This window comes from Anoplolepis gracilipes, chromosome 11 (assembly GCF_047496725.1).
Source record: "Anoplolepis gracilipes chromosome 11, ASM4749672v1, whole genome shotgun sequence".
Lineage (NCBI taxonomy): Eukaryota > Metazoa > Arthropoda > Insecta > Hymenoptera > Formicidae > Anoplolepis > Anoplolepis gracilipes.
The window spans coordinates 10,708,908-10,733,891 of NC_132980.1; the positions used below are offsets into that span (position 1 = coordinate 10,708,908).

The 24,984-nt window shown below is 35.5% G+C and overlaps 1 protein-coding gene across 5 annotated transcripts in view; it reads left to right on the forward strand.

Moving 5' to 3' along the window:
* LOC140670910 (uncharacterized) overlaps window positions 1-24,984 on the forward strand; it is a 199,299-nt gene that overhangs the window by 29,631 nt on the left and 144,684 nt on the right. For 2 of the 5 annotated variants that reach the window (XM_072901760.1, XM_072901765.1), the window contains exon 1: window positions 18,720-19,123. The exons of the other annotated variants lie outside the window; for them this stretch is intronic. The gene's annotated coding sequence lies outside the window, so the exon portion shown is untranslated. Of the gene's footprint in view, window positions 1-18,719; window positions 19,124-24,984 lie in introns of those variants that run through there. 5 annotated transcript variants of the gene reach the window in all.

Consider the following 24,984-nt stretch of genomic DNA (forward strand, 5'->3'; position numbering starts at 1 on the left):
TACAAAAATTAGAAATAAATGTATAAATAGATAGAATGCATTTAAAACGTATAATTGAAAGGATAAATGGAAATAATAATGTTACGAGAATCATCGGATTATTTCAAGAAAAATAGACTTATTTAAAGAATAATATTTGAAAATTTTTAGCACACTTGTATTGATCACACATATATATTTTAAATATTTTTTTAAATTTCTTATCTTATATTTTCGGTATTTTAAATGTTATATATAAAAATAATTGATTTGATAAATCGAATATTATATTTATTTATTAATAATAAAAAAATATAATAAAATAACAAAAATAATAAAAAAATAAAAATAAAAGAAATAATTATATTGATATTACTGATAATTTAGGATTTTAATTAATATACAATTTATTTGTGATATTTTTTTATGTTAATTATTTATAATTCAATTAGAACAAATAGCTTCCGTAAATATTTTTATCTTGTATCTGTCTTATTTATTTCATATGATCTTATATTTTGCTTATCTGTGCACTCGAGTTATTTAAAAAAATATATTTTTAATCTTCTTATTATTTTTTTTCTTAATAAAGTAATAATTGCCATTGAGAATTATCCACGAGAACTTTTCTTTAGCAATATAACATTTCTTAATCTGCATATTATGCTGATTGACTTCTCTTCTAAAGACTTGAATGCAGCGTAATCCACTTGGCACAATGCATACGACCGTTAACTGCAATCGTTTAACGCGCCATTAAGTCACAGCGAGAACAGGAAACTCGTTTTCTAACTTTGATAGCGTCTAGTTTTGATGGTAAACATCTGTATGCAATCTCGCTGCCGTATAAACCTTTCTTAGTTAGCTCTCGACCCTGAGTCCTGAGTCCCGCGTGACCTACGACCTCAAAGATCGAAATGGTCCCGGCTCGTGTCATCGTGATCCCTACAGAGCTCGCTAACAGCTTACAAATCGTGGCCCTGCCCCAGCATGTGGTGCTCATCATTAAGATATATGTCAGTTCTAAGTTCACTTTATTGCCGAGTTGCAAACTTGCGTCGCAACAAGATGCATGCATCAGTAAAAAGTTGGCTTAGAAATATTATCGGATAAATTCCATCTCCTTGTTAAATTCATATTATTTTTATAGTATCTTTCTGATGATTTCCTCCATTTGCTATCATCATAGCGTAGAAAATGTACTTTAAGAAAGTTGTATAGTTTGATTATTGTTTGCGGTAACGTGTGCGTGCACTATTTCACGTCGTGAGATTCAACGCTTTTACACTCTACAAACCAATGATTTTATCCTCTAACCGTCCAAGATCTTACCTTGACGTTAAGCACTCATAAATTTTATATCCACTTCGACGTTCTCAAGTCGTCGCGTAAAAGATAACGCGAAGAGCGATGATATGAGTTTTGATTACACACGGTAAGAAGAAATAATTCGCAAGATTATATCTTTCTTTTTAATATCTCCGTTTCTTATTGTTAGAGATATTTAACATTGTTAAAATAAAAGTCCTCGAATTATTTAGAATTTATTTCTTGCGGCAAAAATAATTTTTGATATATAAAATATTGTACATAATTAATTCTTCTCTCGAGTAATTTTCGCTGCGTGTAATTTGATACGATGATTTAAGTAATTGTCGCACTCACGTAATTGAGTCATGCTCGTTTCAAGCAAAGTCGATTTAACTGCGGCTTGAAATTTCCAGAATGTAGGCAATGCGTTTCGCGTATATATATATATACACATACATACATACATAACGGGAAGGCAGAGTTTTAACAACATAGGCAGTAGAGCGACACGTAGATGTAACGAAATTCATATAACGATATTTCCCTTTTAAGTGAACGTAAAAGCCGCACGTCGAAACGGGTAGAAATTTAGATTAGCTGAGAAAATTATAATCTCGTAATCTCGTAAGTGAATTATATGGCCATCGCGATGCATAATATTTCGTCAGTATATGTGAAAATACAGAATGTTTCGATAATATTTACTAATTACATTTCCATCAATAAAATCAGAGATATCTTGGCAACAATTTTAATAAAGATTCATTTTATTTTGTTATTTTTTTCTCTTTCCTTGGTTCTCTTAATTTTTAATATTTTAATAAGTTATTGTTTAATTTTTTAAATTTTTATCGTTAAATGAATGTATAAGAAGTTTTTTTTATTTATTTGTGGCAAAATAAAAATGATCTAGTGGAGGAACACTCTGTATTGTTATTTCTTAAATATAAAATACAACTTTATACAATGCATAAAGTGTCAACAAAACTGTTTATTTTAAATGTTTAATCGCGTTAAAAAATACATTACAACCATGTTGTAATCTCGTTTTTTTCCGTATAAATTGTATTAATTAAAATACGACTATATTTTTTTCTAACTGAGAATCATAATAATAACTTTGAAAGCGAATCCTAAAAAAATATAAATTTTGATTTGTTATTTAGACTTGCAGCCAAAAAATTTAACACATATCCATTGTTTTGCATGCACGCAATGCGTTCCATGTATAAAAAACCTTTTTCTTTTAACTCAAAAAAACCGGATTCGGCACAAACAATCAATACTGATTGAAATGCCAAAAGCTTCAACCATAAAGCTCAACTTTCGTTATTTGTTTTATTAAAGAATTTTTTGTTATAGTCGAATATAGCTTGTAGAATAGACTTTTATTTCGAAATTATAAACTAGCTTTTACATAGAAAATCTTTTTCGAGAGAGAGAGAGAGAGAGAGAGAGAGAGAGAGAGAGATTAGATATCAAAGATATTTTTCAATTTCTGACTTTAACATTTGTGACATAAATGCGAAATTGCAACTTTATTGAATTTTGTTTTATCAATTTTTAGTAACGAGAAAAAATTATTGATGAAAGGAAAAACAGGATAAAATCAAATCATTAGTTTTGTACAAAAAGCTTTTAAATATAATTCGCTGTTTATAGGACGAAATAAATAAAGGTGGTTAAAAAATATATCTTTAATAACTTCCGGTTTTTTGGTCGCACACATACATCGGTTTGTCGCATTTTTCTTATCTTGTATATACTCTCGTGTAAAAAACTTAGAGCTCAATGTGCTTAAGAAATCGCCAATGTGAGCGCAGGTGCTCGAGCACAGAAGCTTCAGTGTCATTCAACGTATGCCAAAGAATTTCTGTTACGTATCTCGCGACCGACAAGAGAGAAGGAGATTATCCTTGTTACAGCTTTATATACTGCGGTTGTCGCGTATCGTCGCGTCTTCTTCACATTATTCTTCATCTACATACATTTTATAACGCAAATACTGAGTCATCGCGTTTGATAAAGTGGGTTTGGTTCTTGTTGAATATAAAAATTGCAAACACTATATGCGCACTGAATACCGCGTAGCGGAAAAATATCGAAAATGTTGGACAATCTATTTTACAAAAAAAAAGTAATATAAATAGTTCAATCAATAAATAGTAGTTCCACATTTTCAAATAAACATGTTTGTTATTTTGAACGAGTTATTTATCGCAATTTTGGGCGCGTATTATTTTCCAGAAATACGATTATAAAACTATTATTCCTACAAATTAATTAATAAATTGATATAATTTTTTATAAAAGACGCACAAGAGAGCAGTCAATCGAATTTTAATCGATCATTTTTGACTGTTGAGAATAAAGATCGATATTGATAAACGTCGAGTGCAACTTTGCGCATCTTATCATCCGTCAAGATAATCTCATGCGAAAGAAATCGTTTGACGTATCTGCATAGCCTGATTCGAGTCAACGGGGTCTTTAGCTTATCCACTTTGTTTCGAATCAGAAAGACATTCTCGACGAAAGAGATTCAGGGTCTTGCTGACAAGGCGTCTTCTGCCATGAATCTTCTTACATACTCCTTCGCCGGTTAATGACTTTCGATGCTTACGCTGTCTAGCCGTAATATTGTTATGGAAACAAATATTTATGATCTCTCTCTCGTTATATTTTCTGTTCATATCAATATTTTGACGATTTTGCATTTGCTAAAGTAACTTTAGTCATAAATTTTTATCTATTTTTCTCAAAGAAATTGTTTGAAATCTAGTTCTCAAAATACAAAGTTCATCTTTCCTCTATAGATTGTGCAATTTAGTTGAATTGTCTATTGTAAGAGAAATAAATTTCTTTTTAATTTTTTAATCAATATTTTTATCAATATTTTTATTGATACAAAAATTGTATATTTTTATTTAAATAAAGTGCATTAGATTGATATTTTTGAAAAATGTCGAAGTACCTACTTATATACGATTTGAAAGCACTTGTTTTTATTTTCTGATTTTTTTAAATTATTATTTCTCCTGGAATTACTACATCTTAAAAAAAAAAAAAAAAAAAAAAAAAAAAAAAAAAAACATACGTGGCAGAAATTATTCATCTTTTTTTTGTGTATGCAAGAGCCAACGCAATATATTAAGATAGCCATTGAGAAATGACACACGAATTACTATTGCCTCTTGAACTGGCCCTTTCTGAATGGCAGCAGGTTCGCAATTTTACATTATGCAAGAACATGGACATAAATTCCGATTACGCCCTATAACTTCCGGGGACGAGAATTTAATCGTTATTGATCGCGGCGCGTCCGCACAGAAAAGAGGTGGCGGAGCGTTTTTATCCCGCGCCGACGCTATATCGAACGCTCATAAAAAAAAAAAAAAAAAAAAAAAAAACCGCAACCGTCAAAATCGTTCGTTCTAGAAAAGGAAGAGAGAAAGGTAAAAATAATAGACGAGATATTAAGAGACGCGGTAGTGTTTAGCGCTCAAACGTAACCGGAAGAGATCTTCGCTGTGTCTCCGAAAATGAGATACGCGGTTCGTCGAACCCCGTGCGCGGAAGAATCAATTATGACAAGACTATCGCTCTACTTTGCGAACTGGACATATGCTGTCAATAGCTAAGAACTCGTTCCATTGTTCGAATACCGTTAGAACCGGTGATTCCCCTCGCCAATATTCCTCTCTCCTTCAGTATTCCAATATTGTTTTTATTCTGCTTCCGGTAAGTTTGAAAAGTCATCTGGTAATGGCGGAGCTACGAGATGTTGTAGAAACGAAGAAGAGCACAGCAAGATGATGTGGAGAGGAAGAATAATCGTGTATTAAGTAAATGAAAAATTATACGTGGATTTTCGGAGCGTATTATAAAAAAAGCCACAAGCCATAAAAATACTCGCGACGTATGGTAGTTTGGAATTAATTCACGTAGAAAATCGCAAATAAAGCCGAATGAGCATTAAATGGATTAGGTAGGATTAAAAGAAGACAAAGATAATGGATCTCTTCCTTCACTCTTGCTGTCTGATGCAGTTGTGGCAATTTGTAGCACAATAAGTAAGACGAGGGAAGGAGAATTCGCTTTTTGCATCGCTCGTTCGCAAAGAATCTAGATCGAATGAATCCGCGTTAGTTTGACACCATCTTGCACGTCGCGTATGCTTCGAACTCGGTCTTGCCAAAGAAACGCTTATCCCTTGTGAATAGAGCAATTTTATATACATTCAATGGAATTAATAGAATTGAAATATCTTTAAGATACACGGATAATTTTCCACAAATTACTGAAAAAAATTGAGAATTTTCATTTTCATAGCCCGACACATGTATTTAAGCCATTGATATTCAAAAGATTTTGCGTTTAAGATAATTTCGTCCGAGAGTTGTAAAATAGTGTCTTATTTTTTTGTTAAGACACTTAAAGTGTGTCAAGATAAACGGTATTTAGAATCATTCTTTACTTCCTACTTTCAAGCGTTACCGTTTCTCTGCTCCCATCGTGAATTACGGCGTGGGCAAATTCCGCTGGTTCTCCGCGTGTCACATGGCGCTGAAGAAGTACAGGGAGCCGCGAGATTTACGTACGGTAGTTCTATTCAGTTTTTACCGAGGGAATTTGAGTTACTCCCACAGCTCGTTAAGCGTTTCATTACGCCGCGGAAAGCCTGCTACGCGTTCTTAAGACGTTCTTTATACGACGTATAAAGCCTCCTTCCCCCCCCCCCCCTCCCTTCCTCCTTCCCTCCTTTTGCGCGCATTATTACTAGACTCTCCAAAGACAACCAGAAAAATCTTGACTAAAGTTTAGACACGGAAACACTCGGTTAGTCTCGCGTTGCGGAGACTCTCGTCTTTGCTCAAGAAACACGACGTTGAGTTAGGTCGGGTCTGTGAATACAGACCGGCTCGGAAGAAATAAAATGTTGTTCGAGACGGGATGTCGATCGAAGTCTCAAAAAATAAAAGAATCTTGTACGTCGAAAATATCGATGAACGTGTTCTATAAAAAATTTTCTTTTCACTCAAATTAATTTTTCCAACTACGGACATGTTGCCTCTGTACGAACAATTACCATTGACGTCTAATATAGGGTAAACTACGGAAAAGATGGCCATAGGGGCTGTAATTTTTTTCAATAATCGCTACATAGTGCGCTTTTTTAATCATTATCAAAGATAATCGATATTTACAGTAGTTTACGTGCATACATTGTTCGAAATAACGATATTGGGAATCTTATATCATATTTTTACTTTTGACTATATATAATATATAATATATAATTTGACTATATATACTTATACTATTTTTTTATAAATACTATGGTCATCTTTCCGTCACTATGGTCATCTTTTCCTACAAAGTTGGGTAAGATGGCCAATGCTTATGTTGTACTATTTTAATAATATAAAATTTCTATGAAATATTTTCCTTTTAATTTCGATAATATTACGTAATTTAAGCTTCAGGGAAGATGATATGTCAAACACTATTAAAAAATAACAAAAATAAAAGTATGTTTTTTGCATTTTAAAAAACTATGGCCATCTTACCCGAGTTTGCCCTAACCATCAATTAACTATCAATAAGCATCAATTGCCTTTTACACACGAGAGGATTTTGTATAATATATACTTTCCTTATGTAATAATTTATCAACTCGTGGAATTTTTTTCTTATTCGTATTTCTTCATTAATTATGTATAAATATAAATTTTCCTTCCTATATATTATCATGGGGAATAAACGTGATGGAAAGCGGATTTACCGAGCACTTGAAAAATATCTCGGCGTTAATGAGAGCTTAATGAAGTATATGCAAGCGCAACGAAAGTTCCGATATAATGTTAAGTTAGATTCACGGCACTTAACGCATTTAAAACGTTTTAATGAGAATCTCGCTGGTGTAAGATTGTTCGTTCATATCTGTGAGATTGAATTTCACGCACCTGTAAAACGCGAGTTGCATGAATCTTGATATAATATCTTAATGTGTATATATATATATATATATATATATATATATATATATATACGGCAAAGCATCCATTTATACCGTAACGAGGCGAATCGCGCTTAGCGCTTGCAATTTATCGTACTTGGAGCTTTAAAAACACACCTCGCACGAGGCGTTTTCCTCGGAGGTGCGATAAATTATGATTCACGATAAGCCATGACCGACATTTTTCGATACGCACGCAGGTACATGTATTTCGCAAATTTTCAATTTTTCAGGGCATCGCCCTGTTCTGAGATTTTTAATTTTGTTCCAACGGGACAACGGATAGAGATTTGTCCGTAATTATAATTACACAATCGCAGATGAGCGATACTATAAAGGACGGCGAATTTTATCTGAAATTAACGCGCTTTATTCGCGGTCTAAAGTCTCGACGGCTATTATGGAATTACATTTTCCTGCTTCTGCGAGGTCATTGACATTTTCAATGATTAAAACATCCCATTAAAATCGATAACACCGAGAGACGCGAGCGGTTCTGACTTTACTTAACAACGCCGTGCGACGATTTGCATACAATCGAAACCGCACACTTATGTGTTTGAAATTTTGTTGTAATAAAAACCATGACTCTTGTATTTGTTCTTTGGAGATAATTGCAACGTTATTACGCGCACTCGCGCCGACGAGTTTTTAAGACGCCATAAATATTTGCGTAAAGTGTTCGCCGTAAAGTGCAACCATTTGCGGCGCGTATGAATAAATGGAGACATTTTGAGAGTCAAGCGTCGAGTCGGATGGTCGATTACAATGAAAAATAATTTTCCACGATAAAAGTAACCGTAGGAATGAGCATGAGAAATTTTTATCTCTTGGTGTGTTGTTAAAATTAAACGGGAGTATAAAATATTAACAGTATTAAATTATATTCTCAATAAAAACACACTCATCTGTGAAATTCGTGTATTACAACTTTTTCCAAGCATTCCAAAGGCCATTGACATCCAACATTTAATATGATTCCACGGAAGTATGAATGTACGAGCGTAGGTTGTCACAGGATGTACTGGACTGCGACCGAGCAAACGATAGTCCACGTTGACTAACGTTGATTAACTTATTTCCCTCGTTTTTATCAATTTTATTTCGAAGCAAAACTCGCATATAAACGCAATGCACCGGAACGCACATTTCGTCGAAACGATATTAAATTTTTATACGAACTTACTCTCTCTTTTCATTTGACATTACAAGTTTGAATATATTATACACACATATTCCCCCGAAAAAAGAAACATATGCATACGCGAAGAGATGTGTGGAGACTTTTTTGACACATAAAAGAAGGAAGATCCGAGCATAGAAATTTGTTCTCCGCGTGTATCCGCGAATTTATGAAAGACAAAATCGGCAGAGCAAGGGATTTATGACAGGAAGGGTGCGCGCGCTTCGGAATATCAAAGGATTCGTGTAATAAATTCACTATAGGAAGTTTATTTTCTCGCGATATAGCTCGAAAGATAGCTCCGACGAACAAAGTTCTGACAAATGTCTATCGTGTGTTTTGCAAGAGCTTGTCGCGCATTTCGTCGTTGCTTTCTCCGTTGATGACTCACGGCACAATCTCGGTTCACGCGAATCCAATTGTGAGAAGATTCGTGAGAAGAAAGGAGAAGGACAGATAGAGATGTTAGTTTCTCGTTCTTTTGCCTATTAAATCAGATTTTTCTCTTTCTCTATCTCTTTTGTAATTGATCGCACGAGAGATGGAAGCGCGACATTTCTCTTCTCTCTGAATTGTGTTCGCCAAATAGTCCAGAAACTCGTTTTTACCTTGGAAAAACGGAAAGCGTCTATTGGTATCTAAATACAGGATCGCATGTGTCCTCTCATCAAGGTCGGACTTTCTTACCATCCACGCGCGATAGAATACATTCATGTCGACGTTGTGGGAACTTCCCAAAGAACTCAAGTGGCTCTTAAATACCTTTTGATATTATCTAAGGCGATTGCTCGATAAATTTTTATGGAAATATTAATTGTAAGTATAATTTATGGAACATAATTTAAATATTATTTTCTCTTTTTATTTAAATATTTGAATATCGGCGGGATTTAAAATAACACATATATGTATATATATGTGTATACAATAAATATTGAGAGTGATAAATTATAGCCGATTCTAGTTTTATGATAGAATTCGATAATACGTTGCTTCAACCTCATGTTCAGAAACCTGAAATATTTTTTCGGTGGGTCTTTTTACAAAAACAAAAATGCACGGACTTTTTGTTGTTTCTGCCGAGTGTTGTTTTCGTTCGGCACGTACGTTCATGGCTCCGTGTCACGCTATAATCAGCGTCTTCTGAGTCACACACGTGCCTAAAGGGGAGTTACGCAACGATGAACTCATTCGGTAACCTCAATCATGGCCAGACGCTGTCATAATTTCAAGGTATATACCTGATATGATCGAGCATCGTAATCAAAAATAAGTGAGTGAGGAAAAGGAAGAAAGAGAGAGACAGACAGAGAGAGAGAGAGAGAGAGAGAGAGAGAGAGAGAGAGAGAGGGGGGGGGGAGGAGAGAGAAACGTATGTCACTGATTAAGATAATTTATTAAATTTCTTAAATTAACTTTGTGTTTATGATGAAAAATATTTTTCTATCTGTTTACGCAAAAGATTTTTATTTCTTTAAAATCTTTTTAAGTGAAGTGTTGAGTAAATATCGTGTGTTTCTTCAAAGTCTACAGATTTATTTGACTTGCTCGCTAAAGAACGGATGATATTAAGTATTTTGCTATCGATTCTCGTAAGTGAAACTTAAAGCAAACGATTTAATATCTAATAATAACATTGCGATAACGTCGAATCAACGTTCACGTTTGATTTTAAGAGTTTTTGACTCGAAATAATTATAATTATATATTATAATTAAGTTACCATTATTGTATTGACATTTACACGGTATTGAAATAAAGGTCGCGTTCGTTTTGGTCAGCCTCATTTCCTCGAATGGCAATCCTCCGACTAGAGCCTTTTTTACAAAGAGAACACGTTTTTTCCATGAACTTAATGTTCCGCTTTACAATCGACTTCCTTCGCCTGCTTTCCTTTAAGAAGGATACCGTTCGTACGTCTCTGCAAAAAAAGACGAAACTTTTGTAGCAGTTCAATCACCCGATTAACAAATGTCATCGCGTCATTTCATCAGCATGTCTAATTTGCACTGATTGCTGCCATTGTACATGGATTTACAGTTTAATTTCTTCCTTTTATTTGCAACCAAATAACGGGAACATGTAACTATTACTAGAGCTAATAAAATGTTGCTTGAAACATAGCGGGTCGATTTTATCTACGTATTTCGAGTTCGAATTTTCGGGCAATTCGCACTTTCCGCACGTATTTTCTCTTTTCTTTTGACATATCCCGCTGCGAATTAACTGCGCGCGCGCATTTAATTCTCTCTTTTCGTAAAACCCGATTCTCCCGGGGAAATTCGTCGAATTTATTTTCCAGATACGTACCGATAATACAGCTCATGGAAGTCGGGAATAACTTGTCCCGAGAACTTTCGGCAGGCTCGAGCGCGATTAACTTTAATCGATTCGTCCCGCAAATCGCACGATGACGATCTCGTTTTTCCTTTTTGTCATTACTCTCATCCGCGATTAGCAATGGAATACAATGCGCCGTTTTCGGATTAGCAACAGATGTCTGTCGTAAAACAGTAACTTTGCTCGTATAAATCTGCAATGTTTTATTGTCGAAAGAACAAGAGAGAGAGAGAGAGAGAGAGAGAGAGAAAGAGAAAGTAATTAATTTCGTTCGGTGACAAGTTGCCCGAGCTGTTTAGACGATGCTTCATAATTACGCGTCACTGTCAAATGCAAGAGCCCCAGTTGTTCGTAATGGCTTGAATTCCATTGCTAGATCTATCTCTCCTTCTCTCTCTCTCTCTCTCTCTCTCTCTCTCTCTCTCTCTCTCTCTCTCTCGGTTTCTATCTTGAAACTAACGGGCACCGTCCCCCAGTTGCTTTTCGCATCTGAGTTTAAGCATCTTGCATAATCGTAGCTCGACAAAGTGTTGTATTAACCCTCCTAGATGAGATTATCTTTCCCTCGAGAGAAAGAGAGAGAGAAAGAGAGAGAGAGAGAGAGAGAGAGAGAGAGAGAGAGAGAGAGAGAGGGGTCTTTGAAAGTTTTATTAAACAATTTTTTTCCTTTTTTCTCAAATCTCGCGACGTGTCGTATGTCTGCGGCTACTGAAAAACTTACAGACGCGTTACGAGAGAGAGAAGGGAGATATTGCGTGGAGAATTAATCATTACGCAATTGTCGATAACCTTTGGCAATAGACATCTTGTCTTGAATCGCAATAGCTTCACATTAGTCATCGTTGCGCTTTACGAGATGACAACGCGACCGCATCACAATGATGAATGATCGTCGCCGCGTTGTAACGCGAAAATTGTCAGTCTTTTTTCTCGCGTCCCGGGCGATTCCGGGCAGCAGCTTCGCCTCGAAGATAGAGACGGAGAAATTGCGAAAACGCGGATGCGCGCGACAAGTGATGGGGCGACGATGTCACGGCGGTCCATTTTGCGAGCGAATATAAATGGCGCGTATTAAAGCGCACTCACTTTCTCTCTCGACGAGAATCGCACAGCCGCATCGCTCAGCTCGGAATAGCGAGCGCCAGCTCTAGACTTGCTTCAAAACTTAACTAATATCGCCGTTTAAAAGCCGGGAACCCACTCACCCTCTCTGGTGACCGTCGGTAAGCCATACACTTGTGGCTTGTGGTTTTGACCGCCTTACGGCTGGAAATTGTCCTTTCGACTAAATGCAACAAAAGGCGAATTGTACACATGTGTCATTAAAGCAGTTAAAAAAAAAAAAAATACACTGCCTTATGCAAACAAAAAAAAAAAAAAAGATAAAATGGAATATTTGTCAGAATTGTTCTTTTCTTTACAATTTAATGTACTTTTAATTTTATGCCTTTAGTCGATTGATATTTCTGCTTTCTCTCTTTTTTCCCGCTAGATTTCTTTCAAGTGCTCTCATTGTCGCGGTTGAACAATGGTTTAGTGGAGTGTAGAGCGAACACAATGCAAATTAAAGAGTTTTAGCAACGCAAAACACAAATTTTTTTGCTTTAGAACAAACGTCCGCTATCTGTCAAAATATCACTATTTTTGTTTTGCAAATCCTTGTGTATAGAATATATTGTGTATAGCGATCATTAATTCAGTTACTTATCGGTAAGGCTCGATGGATTGTCAATCGTAAATTTTCAGTATGTAATGCCAGAGAGAAGGGAAGAGAGATGATAAAAAGAAAAGGGAGACATATGCATAAAATCTGACTGAAACGAATGTGCCAGCAATTTTTCACATTTTGCGCAAGTCACGTCGTGCAGCAACGTCGAAACAATCTGACAGGAATGAGTTGAATTCTCGTAATAAAAATGCGTTACATAAAAAATAAATTTTTTTCATCCTTTTAATTTTTATTATCTTTATATGTTGTAATTAAAATACACGAAATTTTCACAAAACGAGTAGATTATTTTGAAATAACAATGTCAGCGACAACGCTCACTCGTTATTCATCCAACTGTCATTTCTGTGAAATATATTACAGAAAAAAAATTTATTACTCTCCAAATATTAATCTAGAAAATAAATGTTTACGTAAAAATCATAAATTATTATTACATTTGAAAAATATTAATGATTATTTATTTTCTAAGCGCATAATACCTTGAGCCTTGAAAAAATAATGTCGCAAAATACTAGAGGCGAAAGACGATATTTAATGATATTGAGAAATTGAAAGAATTCATCGTCTATAGTAGGATGTAATTATATCATGAGAATCACTAACGAGAGTGTTGAAAAACTTTCGCTGCAATTAAATTCTTCGTCATTTATATTTCTCATATCTCAATCATCTCTTCGCTCTTTAAAGTTTATTTCGTGAAAAAATTTTTCTCTCAAGAAAATTCGCGCTTGCTCAGAAGTTATCGAATTTTCATCGTTCATAATTCAGGTCGCGAATATTATACGTGAGAATCATACGTACATTATGTTCTGAAATAAAATGAACGTGACTACTTAACGCGAACTTGGCGCTTTGTTTTAGTTCAAACAAGTACTTAATCGTGAAATGTTTAAAGTGTCGATGGTGCATCTTGGAAATGCGAGGCAGATAATGGACGTGATGCCCCGTAAGTCAAATATATCCGGACTAAAGTAAATAAGACGTCGCTTCCTTAGAAACTAAATTTGCGCCGTGCTCTGAAATGTTCACACATTTAACTTGTCGAGCATGAGAAATCTCTCTCATAGCTAAAATCTCTTGTTTGTTACCGAGATATCCGAATATTGCAATTCGACACTTTTATCTCCGTATATCGCGCCGATCGTTAATTGCAACACGCGATGGACGTGTATGTTCATTTGTAAACACGTACGCATTGATAATACCAGACGATTCCCACACTTTCTAAGCATTCCGCCAGTCTGGAATTCTTCGCGCATCGCTGTACTCTAATTACACTGACTTAGCAGCAGCGACGAGAAAAAAAAAGATCGACTTTGGTGACGAAATGAATTTACGACACTGCGCTGCTGTACGTGTGCGACACAATGCGTTCGTTTTTTCTTTCTCTCTCTCTTTTTCTTTCTTTTTGCACCTTTCTGTTTTGCCAACGCGACACGCTCCTCTGAACCATCGTCCAATAGCGGGAGTTCCACGACAACGAGTTTCCCTTGTCGTTGTGTTCTCCAACGATGGAGAATTCCTTTATTCAAGATGTGAGATTACTGATTGCGATGGACGAAATTAATTGGTGAAGAAGGCATTTCAGAGTATTTTGTTAAAAATTCGATAATTAATTTATTCATTAGTAGCATTCAATATTTTTGCAATTAATTTTTGAATTAAAATTCTGTTAGAGTTGTGTGAAATTGAATAAAGAATTTTTTTTAATCCCAAAAAAAGCTCCTCGAAATTAATAATTTTTTAGATATTCAAATAAATATAACTCTTCTTGCTTTACTTTGTTTATTTACAAAAAGAAATATAAGTATAAATATTTAAAAAACTGAATATTTTTAAGGCCGCAGAGATAATTTTGCTTTGACAAACCAGTGCTTTTAATCAGTATCTTTCAAAATAATAAATCATGTTTTATGCGACGTAATCTGCTTAATTGTATCCTATATCACATATTTTTTTAAATTTTAAACAGTGGGACGAATAACGTGCGAAAAATTCGACAATATTTTGAATCATCTTTCGAAAATGATTAATCCAGGGAAGTTAATTGTCAATTTTCGGTAGGTCGAGTTTGACGATTCATATCGTGCCGAGAGAATTTAACAAACAAACTTCTTTTTTATAAGAAGTTTCATGCAACTTTTTCTTAGGTATGTAAATTCTTACGATATGTAAATATTTCGGACAACGACGATGAAAAAAAATACACGAATATATATAAAGAATATACTAATAAAATCGCTTCATGCTCAATTGCTCACGATTGTTATTACAATAATGAAGGCCTTCCATACCTTGTTAGTGAAATGTTGCAATAACACACGCTAATTGATGCCTTGGCCGCGGTTACGGAGTATTGTTGGATAATTCAATTTCTTTGCTACGAGAAATATCAATTAAGACTACTACTTTTGAAAGATTAGCTTAGTGCAAAACGCTTTATTTCTTATTATATAAGAAGATCCGCAGAAAGAAGAATAAGTGGAGGCAAAATAACCGGTAAATAATCATATTATTTTTGTAAAAGGATTGGCTTGATTAATATATATATATATTTTTTTTAATTTAAAAAACATATAGTTAGATTATATATATTTTATATAATTTAATAGAAATAAATATAAATTTTAATCATTCTCTTTTTATGAATATTTTGTTTGAGAATAACAATTACCGAATATTGAATCGTCGAGTTCGCATTCCACATATAAGACGGCTCTTAAGTCTTTCGTTCTTGTATATATAAAAGAAAAAAGATTCTCTCGTAGAAAACGTCTCGCGATTAGTCTGGTCTGTAAGTCCTATGAATTCCACTCGCGGGATAACGAGACAGTAGCGATTTATCATCTCTTGACTACATTGATCTCTCTTGACTTCTGTCGCTGTACCAACAACATGAGAGGAGGCTTGAATCCTTTTAACATTCTTCAGTCTTTAATTGTTTCCGTTTTCTTGCCAATTACTCTTTTCGCTTTACATAGAGTTTACATTCAGTTTTGCTATCAACTCGTTAAAAAAGAAATCATTAATTATACTCTCGTCGTACTACAAGGTTTTTTGTGTAAAGAAATATTATCATTTATATTTCAAATCATATCAAATTAGAACATGACACATACATTTAATATGCATTTAATGCAACATAATATTCTGGTAGAGATCAAAATACATATACATATACATTATTAATAAAGACCATCGCCGTTACTGCTGTCGAGTTTATTAACGCTCGTACGAAATAGAGTGGTACTCATAAAAATGCCAACGTAATGCATATATTTGTAATTATTTACATAATGGAAAGTATGCTTTGCATATGATTCTTTAAGCTCTAAGCGAAATATGAGTAAAATATAATACCCCCCTCTCTCTCTCTCTCTCTCTCTCTCTCTCTCTCTCTCTCTCTCTCTTTCTTCGTACTTTATGCAAGATATGACACACGATCGAGATACAAGAACGAAATTTCACATGACATGTATCGAAGTGCAATGTCATATCCGGCAGCATCGCGCATTCGAGAAATTCGGTATCGGAAAAAGTGAAGCGTGCTCGTGGAATTTCGTCGCGTACGTTACAGAACACTGATACGTTCTATTTGTCACGTTTGATGCTCTAAATTTTGCAAATAATGGAATAAAAATTTGAAACTTATTTTCTTAAGTTGATCAGTGAAACTGTCAACGGTGTAAATGTCATTGAAGATCAAAGTATTTCCTGATCTGTGTAGTGAAAATATTTATTTTATTCTTACCATTGATTGAAACAGTCACCATCGCTAACTGATTCTTTGAGTAAAGTTTTACTGATTTTTATTTTATATATTTGTAATTGGGATTTTTAGTGACTGTTCACTATTTTTTTCAGTGATCCCAAGTAAAACAGAAAGTCACGATAATATCAAAGTAACGTCAAATGACGTCAAAATGACGAGAATATGAGTACAAAAACTCACTTTTTGTCATTTTGACGTATTTTGACATTATTGTGACTTTCTGTTCTACCTGGGATAATACATTTGGTTCCATTTGAGAGAGCACAAAATTCGAAATTAATCTTGCGAAATATTCGAAACCCTTTGGTCGGAAAATGTAAGAACGGCAAATAATTGGCGCACATAAATAAAACGGTAATTTCGGCGTTCGCACCTCGTCGAGTCGACGGCACGATCGTTCGTTTGTTATTGCATTTGGCGAAACGAAGCGGCCACGTGTTCCCGCACAATAATTCCGCGACGCGTACGCGAAATATCACGCACGCACATCTGGCTCGATGTGACCCGGACCAGTCGTCAAAACGCGATCGTAAAACCCGCCTCGAATTTCGGTGTCGCATCGATTTTCCTGTGCGCACCGAGACGTGTCGTCTAAAGGCGGGAAACGAGCAACGGCTCCGGAACTGTTAAATTGCTCGTTTGCGAGATAGAGACAAAAAGAGAGAGAGAGAGAGAGATAGAGGAAAGGGGATACGTATGCACACGCATCCCTGGCAAACGGGATCCTGTTTGAGGACGAATCGATGTGTGGCGCACATTGTGCGAAGCTGCGAGTGTCGCCGGATTGTCGCGACCCTCGATCGCACGGCTAATTGCTCTTTCCTCATTTTACACGGAAATTAACGCCTCGATGTGTGTTCAACAAGTGACAAGTATTATTGGAGTGTGCTAATAATTTGAATTAATAACTTTACAGACGTCAATATTATTGTACATTAGGAAAGAGAAACGCGATATATTCTCTTAATATTACAGATTGCCAAACTTTCGAAATTTAATTTCGTACAACTTGAGAGTTACACTTACCATTTAAAAAAATTGCCATTTTTAATTACAAGAAAATCTCTTTTTCAATTTAAATAAGCGAAAAATATTATGTAATCTACAAGAGTAAACATTTCAACAAGTACAATGTATGTGACTTACAATTAATAAATATTTATAGAATTGAATATGAAATTCTTTTATCTGCCTAATACGAGAAAAATCAAAATATTTAACAATCGTTATATTAAAAATAAAACCACATTTCCTTTTCTCAAAGACACACATCTATTAAGATTTGCAACTGATTTGCAAGGCTTTTTGTCTGCAAGTCTTGTTCTAGTAGTTGCCTTTTGGCTAATGTTCACGGTTTTGCCCGGTTTTCCTACAACCGCCAGTAGCTTCTTGTACCTTGCTGTTACTTGCGTATTATATTAGGCGTAATTATTTTATTGAGTTTCGGCAAGTTTGAGAGTAACCCAGCCGCAACTTCATAGTTAACACTTTAATCGTCGTGCTGCTTCGTTCCCAGAATTGATTTTCATCGTGCAATAAATTATCACGTCGCAATAGAGATATCATAAAAGTTGGAGTGCTATAAATTTGTTATTAGTAATGGATATCATGAAAATTTAATAAATATGCAGACAAAGAAATAAACGAAGTTTTAGATTATTAATGATTTTGAAGATTGTGTGTGTGCCTCTGTTTAAGTATTATTTTAGAATAGTTGGATAAATAACAAATGGAATAATAAAGTCTTGCTAATCACAGGAATCCCCGCATTCTCTCTTTTTAACATTAATTATGATTTATCTGTGATTAAAATTTTATTTATATAAAAATTTGATATATAATGGTATACATACATATATTTATATATGAATCAAGTATTTATAACTATCTATACATAAAAATTAATAATATTAAGTCGGTAAATATTAAATTAGTAAATCATTAAAATCATACAATAAATAAATAAGAATTACTAAGAAGTAGTCTATGTGATGAGAGTTTAAAAAAAAATATACTATGATATCTGAAATAATAAATGTTAAATATAAAATATATTTTAAATATTATTTTACTTATAAAATATATTGTGCGCGATCAATGTAGTGCGGTCGGTCATATGTTAAAGAATCAAACACAGAATGAACCTGAAAAAACAATATATAAAAAGAAAGAGAGGTATAACACGGTGAAATACAATATAAATACGTAAAATGATTCAAACGAGAGTGAAGGGCGTCGAGAGGAGCGGCCGGTGTCGGTTGAGCGTCACTGAAGTCTCGCCGGCTTCCCCCACTCCTAGTCCCTGCGTCGCCCGCCTGCCCGCCTGCCCGCCTGCCCGCCTGCCCGCCTGCCCGCCTGCCGCCTGGCCGTCGCACGTCTCGCTCTCGCTGCCAGTCGGTGGCGGGCGCTCGCAGTGTGCGTATCGCGTCGTGCTCGGGAGTAACTTTACTCTCCCTTTTTCTCCCTTCGGCCTTTGTCGCTTTGTATTCGCGTAGTCGTATCGACGCTCAACGACAGTGTGATCCCGTGACGCCCGTCGACGCGTCGCGTCGGCACGTGCCGGCGACGTTGCGGAAAAACCGGGAAGGACGATTCCGAGAATCCGTCCCGATCGCGCGCTCGTTCTCGGTGCGTTTGTTTTGACATGTGTGTAAGCTGCCATATTGGATTACCGCATCGCTGCCGCCGTTCCTGCTGCTACTGTCACCGTCGTCGTCGTTGTCATCATCGTCATCATCGTCCCCTTGAAACATCCAGGCGCGAGACGCGACTTTCGCGCTAAAAAAGGTAAGACGACGAAAGAAGGAGGGGGAAGATACACGACGAGGACGCGAGGCGTCGTCCTCGTCTGTGCACGAAAGTACTACGGCGTACTTTCGGGCCCGCTCGATAACCAGCGTCGACGCGCGAGAGAACGCGTTTTAACTCTAAAAAAAAAAAAAAAAACATACGACCGCTCTCTGCGTTCCCTAGTCGATATGAACGTAGCCGTTCGATGTCGAAACGCGATCGGACAGCGGTATGTTTATACTTTATACGTACGAAAAGAAATCGCGCCGACGGTGAATCGCGCGCTTCCTACGCAGAGACGAGCCGGAGCCGGAGCCGAAGCCGAAGCCGAAGCCGAAGCCGAGCGGCGAGCAAAACTCTTCGATCGCGTGACGCGCGAAATGGCGCAGCGCGTTCGTCTCTTAACGTTAGCTTCGCACAGGTCGACATATTCGCCGAATTCGAAGCCGATTTTCGTCTCGCTTCCGGCATCGAACGCGAGCCATCCAATTTCCATGCAATTCTTAACATCACCGTCCCGTAAAAGTTTGCAGTCGGACCTTACGTCAGTTTATACACGTAAGATTATTCGATGATGTCATTTCTCGAAATAAAGAGTATCAGGTAATTAATTTTAACGTCAAATGTATACGACGCCAATACGACGGAAATGTCGAGACTTCAAAGACGCGTTTCGATTATCCGAACTTTTGGACGTGGTTTGCTCTCTAAAACTACTATAAGTCGAAACGCAGAAGCGCATGTTGTCAGTGATTGTTATCCAATATATTATTTTCCTCGCAGACGCTGTAAAATACCGAACAAGTTTGCTCGCGACGTGCGACGTGCGACGTTTCAGACGTTTTATATATATATAAAACTAGTCTCGTTTACGACGCGAGCTTTAGTACGAAGCCAATATCGTACGCGTTCCGATATGGATCTCGAAACGTAAACGCTGCTCTTTACGTGTTGTTTTATATAACTGCCTCTATTTACAGATGAATATAATATAATATAATATATTATACATTGTATGGCGCAGATTATCGTTATTTTATGTCAATTTTGACATTTTACACATTTTATACATACACACGGTGCATAAAAAAATATTTAAGTTTATACTACAATAAATATTTGAAGAATAATAGCATTCTGAAACATGACAAATGATAAAATTCATTGTAGATTTTGAAACAAAATTATTCTAGATACGAATGAAATAATTGAATTATTTGAAAAGTTTTTACAATTTTTAATTGTAATATATTGAATAACATATGTCAATGCATATTTTGAAAAATAATATTTTAATATATCTTTAAAAAATATAATAAGACAAGTAATAATAAGAAAAATTGCACATTGAATTTTTAGTGATTTTGTGTGCAGTTTTTAAAACTGAAACAATATACATTTTTTGCACTCAATTCTTTCTGGCTAATCAAATTTTTTCTATTTATTACTCTTCTCTCGTAACAATAGTCATTCTAGCAAATTTGGATTTGCTTTTACGCGACACAAAAACATTGTTGACTTTTGCATTCCACAAATCGTGAACAGTTTAATTTTGGTAATTTGGTATATCGAGAAAGATAATTCCGCGAGATGTACGTCGAAATTCAACGCGTTTATTCGGAAAAACGCAGCTGTTTTCGTTGATTACGATCCGAAAGAGAGAAAGAGAGAAAGAAGAGAACGAAAAGTGAACGCTCTTCCGCGACAGGTTCTCGATGGATTGGTTTCGATACAAGCCTCGATGAGCTTGCTTCGTATTACATAAGGCAATTATCTCAGTGATTCGTAATGACGACGTGAATCAACACCTTTCGCTCGGATACGAGCCGCCACTGCGCCGTCACGTATGGCGGATGTAACGCGATGATGTCGGAGGACGGAGTGCGTGATATTATTCGCAAAGGTGCTTGTAAATAAACTGTTTTCGCACTATATGCGTCATTCGTTCGCATCGAGTATCACGTTTAAATTCAGGCTATCGTAACTCTCGATCGTAAATTGTTGACCTGCGGTTTTTTTGCGCACCGATCGAGTCGCGAGAGACAAAATTGAACTAAATAAATAAAATAAATAATATATAATTAATATGCATTATGTAACATATATAAGGTAAACTCGGGTAAAATGGCCATAGTTTCTTAAAATGCAAAAAATATACTTTTATTTTCGTTATTTTTTAATAGCGTTTGACATATCATCTTTCCTGAAGCTTAAATTACGTAATATTATTGAAATTAAAAGGAAAATATTTCATAGAAATTTTATATTATCAAAATAGTACAACGTAAGCATTGGCCATCTTTTCCAACTTTTAAGGAAAAGATGATCATAATATTTATAAAAAACTAGTGAAAACGAAAATAAAAATTACAGGTCGTATAATAATTTATATATCTTTACAATATGTCTAACGTCGATTACGATAGCTGAACTGTCATTTATTCGACATTATAACAGTTTTTAGTGGACAAGTGAAAAACTTTGCGGGTAGTCAAAAGTAAAAATATGATGTAAGATTCGCAATATGGTTATTTCGAATAATGTATGCACATAAACTAAATATAAATATCGATTATCTTTGATAATGACTAAAAAAGCGCACTATGTAGCGATTATTGAAAAAATTACTATGGCCATTATACCCTAATTTACCCTATATTATTTATTATATGTTAAATATGCGTTCTTTACGTTTGACGTTAATTTAACAATTTTGAAATTCCGCTTCCCTTTATCTTGGTTTTCTCACGACGAGCCTTCGTGCGCGGCTCGGTCTCTCCAATTTAACGGTACACGTTATTCCGTGAACAGAAAGACGTCGCTGTTCGCGGTGAGCAGCGCGAACGAGACGTAGGAACACAGTTTTTCTTCTCGCCGTAGCGTTCCGCGTGCAGACAATATTTTTTTGCCCGAAGCTTGCGCAACGAAAAAGAGAAATAAAGGAGATCGTAAGCGAACAGGTTACGGTCGTGGCTTAAAATTAGACTCGGTGCACACAGGGCGGGCGGGCGCGCGCTCAATACATCTGCGACGTGGCTCGTGTATATATTCGTGTTCCTTTTCTCTCTGGTCACTTTGTGCGCTGCGGGAACAAAGGAAAGCAACGAGTCTGAAAGTAAGACGGAGAGAAAGAGAGAGAGAGAGAGAAAGGAAGTGTACCTATGCGCGTTCATTTCGTGCGTGACGAAATAGCGTGGAAGGGACGCAGATGTGCCGCCGGGATTTTAAATACCCGGATTTTTTATGTATACGCGCGCAGCCCGCGCACGTAATCCTGTAATCAAAGTCGTTAATAAAGGGTTTCGGCGTTTACACGTGCGCCTCCGGTCGAAGCGAGAAATCATTCGTTGATATGAAATATACGATTGCGATTGAAGTATTTGTATTTGTTGCGAAAATATTATCATTGTTTTAGATTGATTTATAATAAAAGTACATATACGAGATAGTACGTATAATTTAAGAAATATTATTTTTAATATTACGATTACATAAATGAATAAATAAATAATGTGGTATCAATATAATAATTAATAATATAATATAATATTTTGTATATACATATAAAACCATTAAATATTATTTTATTACACACATACTGTGTTAGTAATATTTAATTATTTTTTATTTTATTTAAATCTTTTTTAATTATTTAAGAATTATATGCACCTGCTTCGTACAAGATTCGTATTTAATTTATATTAGAATTTCTATCCATATTAAATTTCACTATTCCATTAAATAAGAAATCATGACAAATTCAAAAGAATTGCGGAAAATAGTTATTTCTTTTCATAATAAATAAATTATTTTCATTGAACTGTATTATGATTATTTAATTAATGGAAGAAGACTAAAGAATAAAGATTAAAATAGCAAATGATATAGATATAAAATCGAAGAGAAAAATGATTTACTACGGGAGGAACAATAAAGTTGCCAACTGTGTAGTGTCTCTACAGTTTCATGAAAGTGCCGCAAAAGTCACAGATGGAAGCAACTTAGGTATAGTCAGAAAGGTAAGGTACGGAAGTATCCCATATTATCTGCTATCCTATTATACCCAACTTTCCTCCATTCATAAATCTGCAGCTGCTCAACTCGAAATAACGTTATACGAATGCGATATAATTCAAGAAAAATAATTATGAAATGGATATTTTATATAACATATATTTTGTATAATCCAGTAGAGAGTACGCGTTAAAAATTTATGCGAGACAAAAATCAATGAATGGTTTTTTATATGATTCGTGATATCTCTGTTGAATCGTCTCTTTGGTTTATTCAAAACGTTCCGTATATCATCTTAGCTGTGAAAGAGAAGAACTGGAAAGTAGAATTAATTCGAAAAAGTAGCAAGGAAAAACACTTTAGATATATTTTCGTACGCTCTTCCAGCGTTGCGCAAACGTCGTTCGCGTGTAACACTCTCTTACAAAAGGAACGTAAAAAAAAAAAAAAAAAAAAAAAAAAAACATTGAACGTGACCTGATTCTCTCGGGTTATTCATAGCATTGCCAGCAAAGAGTCTCACAATCAACGTGGCGCAGCGTGACAAGACGCGCGTTATTCGTGCGCGTGCGTGTGTCTGGCCAAGTAGTGAATTGAGGGTGACGTAAGTGCGTAAGAGAGCGATTTAAGATAGTTAATTCGTCGTCGAAACAATACGTCTCGCCTGCGCCACGTCCGACTCTGTCGTTTTATAGCTCATCGGGCTGTAAAAGATAATTGGATCCTAGCTTAATTATTATTGACTCGCGCTTGTTCGGTCCAGGCGACAAAAGAATTGAATCTATGTCAGAATTTAATGCTACGGCCCAAGTTACATATTTGATTTAATTAATTCAATTTCTAACGAAAAACTGATTAACTGAAAATACTGGAAACTAGAATTTCTCTCGATTCTTCTATTGAAGTTTTTCCTTTTCTCCTCTCTCGCATTAATGAGAAAGATTAAGAGTTAATTTTGCTTCACCTCAGATCGTAAGCTTTGCGAGTACAAACTCATGGTGAGATACTGAATACTCTGTGCCAAGAGTTTCACCCGGTTTCACCTTAATTAACTGCCCTAAATTTACGAATGCGAAAAAGGGAAAAAAGAATCTGTCAAAGGAACGTTTGTCAGATTAGAGATTCGTCTTTGTCTCGCCGCGCTTTTCAATGGGACTTAATTAATTTTTTTGTCCGTTTGGCGCCATTCGACTAATTAGCCGACTTCACAAAATCGATCTTCCGATAAATTTTCCAAAAGCAGATTGCATTTTTTTTTTGATCGGATAGTCCAAGATAAAACGAATTTGAGCATTTTTAGTAATAATGGTTAATATAATTAATAACAATAACAATAATTAATTTGTATAAATTTTGAATCAAATGATAGTTGGGGAGAGGTTCTCTATTTAATTACATTCAAATATCTCCGAATGAGATAAGAAAGATAATGCTTATCTGTTATCCATTTAATCGGCGCTTGAGTGAGAAATAGATCTTTCGTCGAATGAAATCTTAGAAGTGTAAACCGAATCTTGGTTTCCGGTCGCGCGCGTTTTTGCCACCCCGTGAGAAATTTCCATGCAAATGTTTCGTGATCGATATCCTCCACCGATGCTGATCGCGCGGCATCTTGTTCCCTCGGTCTTTCCCTCGTCACTTTTCCTCGTGGGTTCCGACGAGGGTGTTCACCCCCTCGAGATACGAGGAGAATGTTTCGCGTCGCGCGGCGCGAAATGCAAATTTCCGAATCAACAATTTAAAGCCGTCTACTCGTTTAATTAAAGATTTCGGAGTTTCTACGGTCGCAGTAGAAGCCTCGATTTATTCTCTCGCGGAAATAAATCATGCGGCGAACTTGTTCA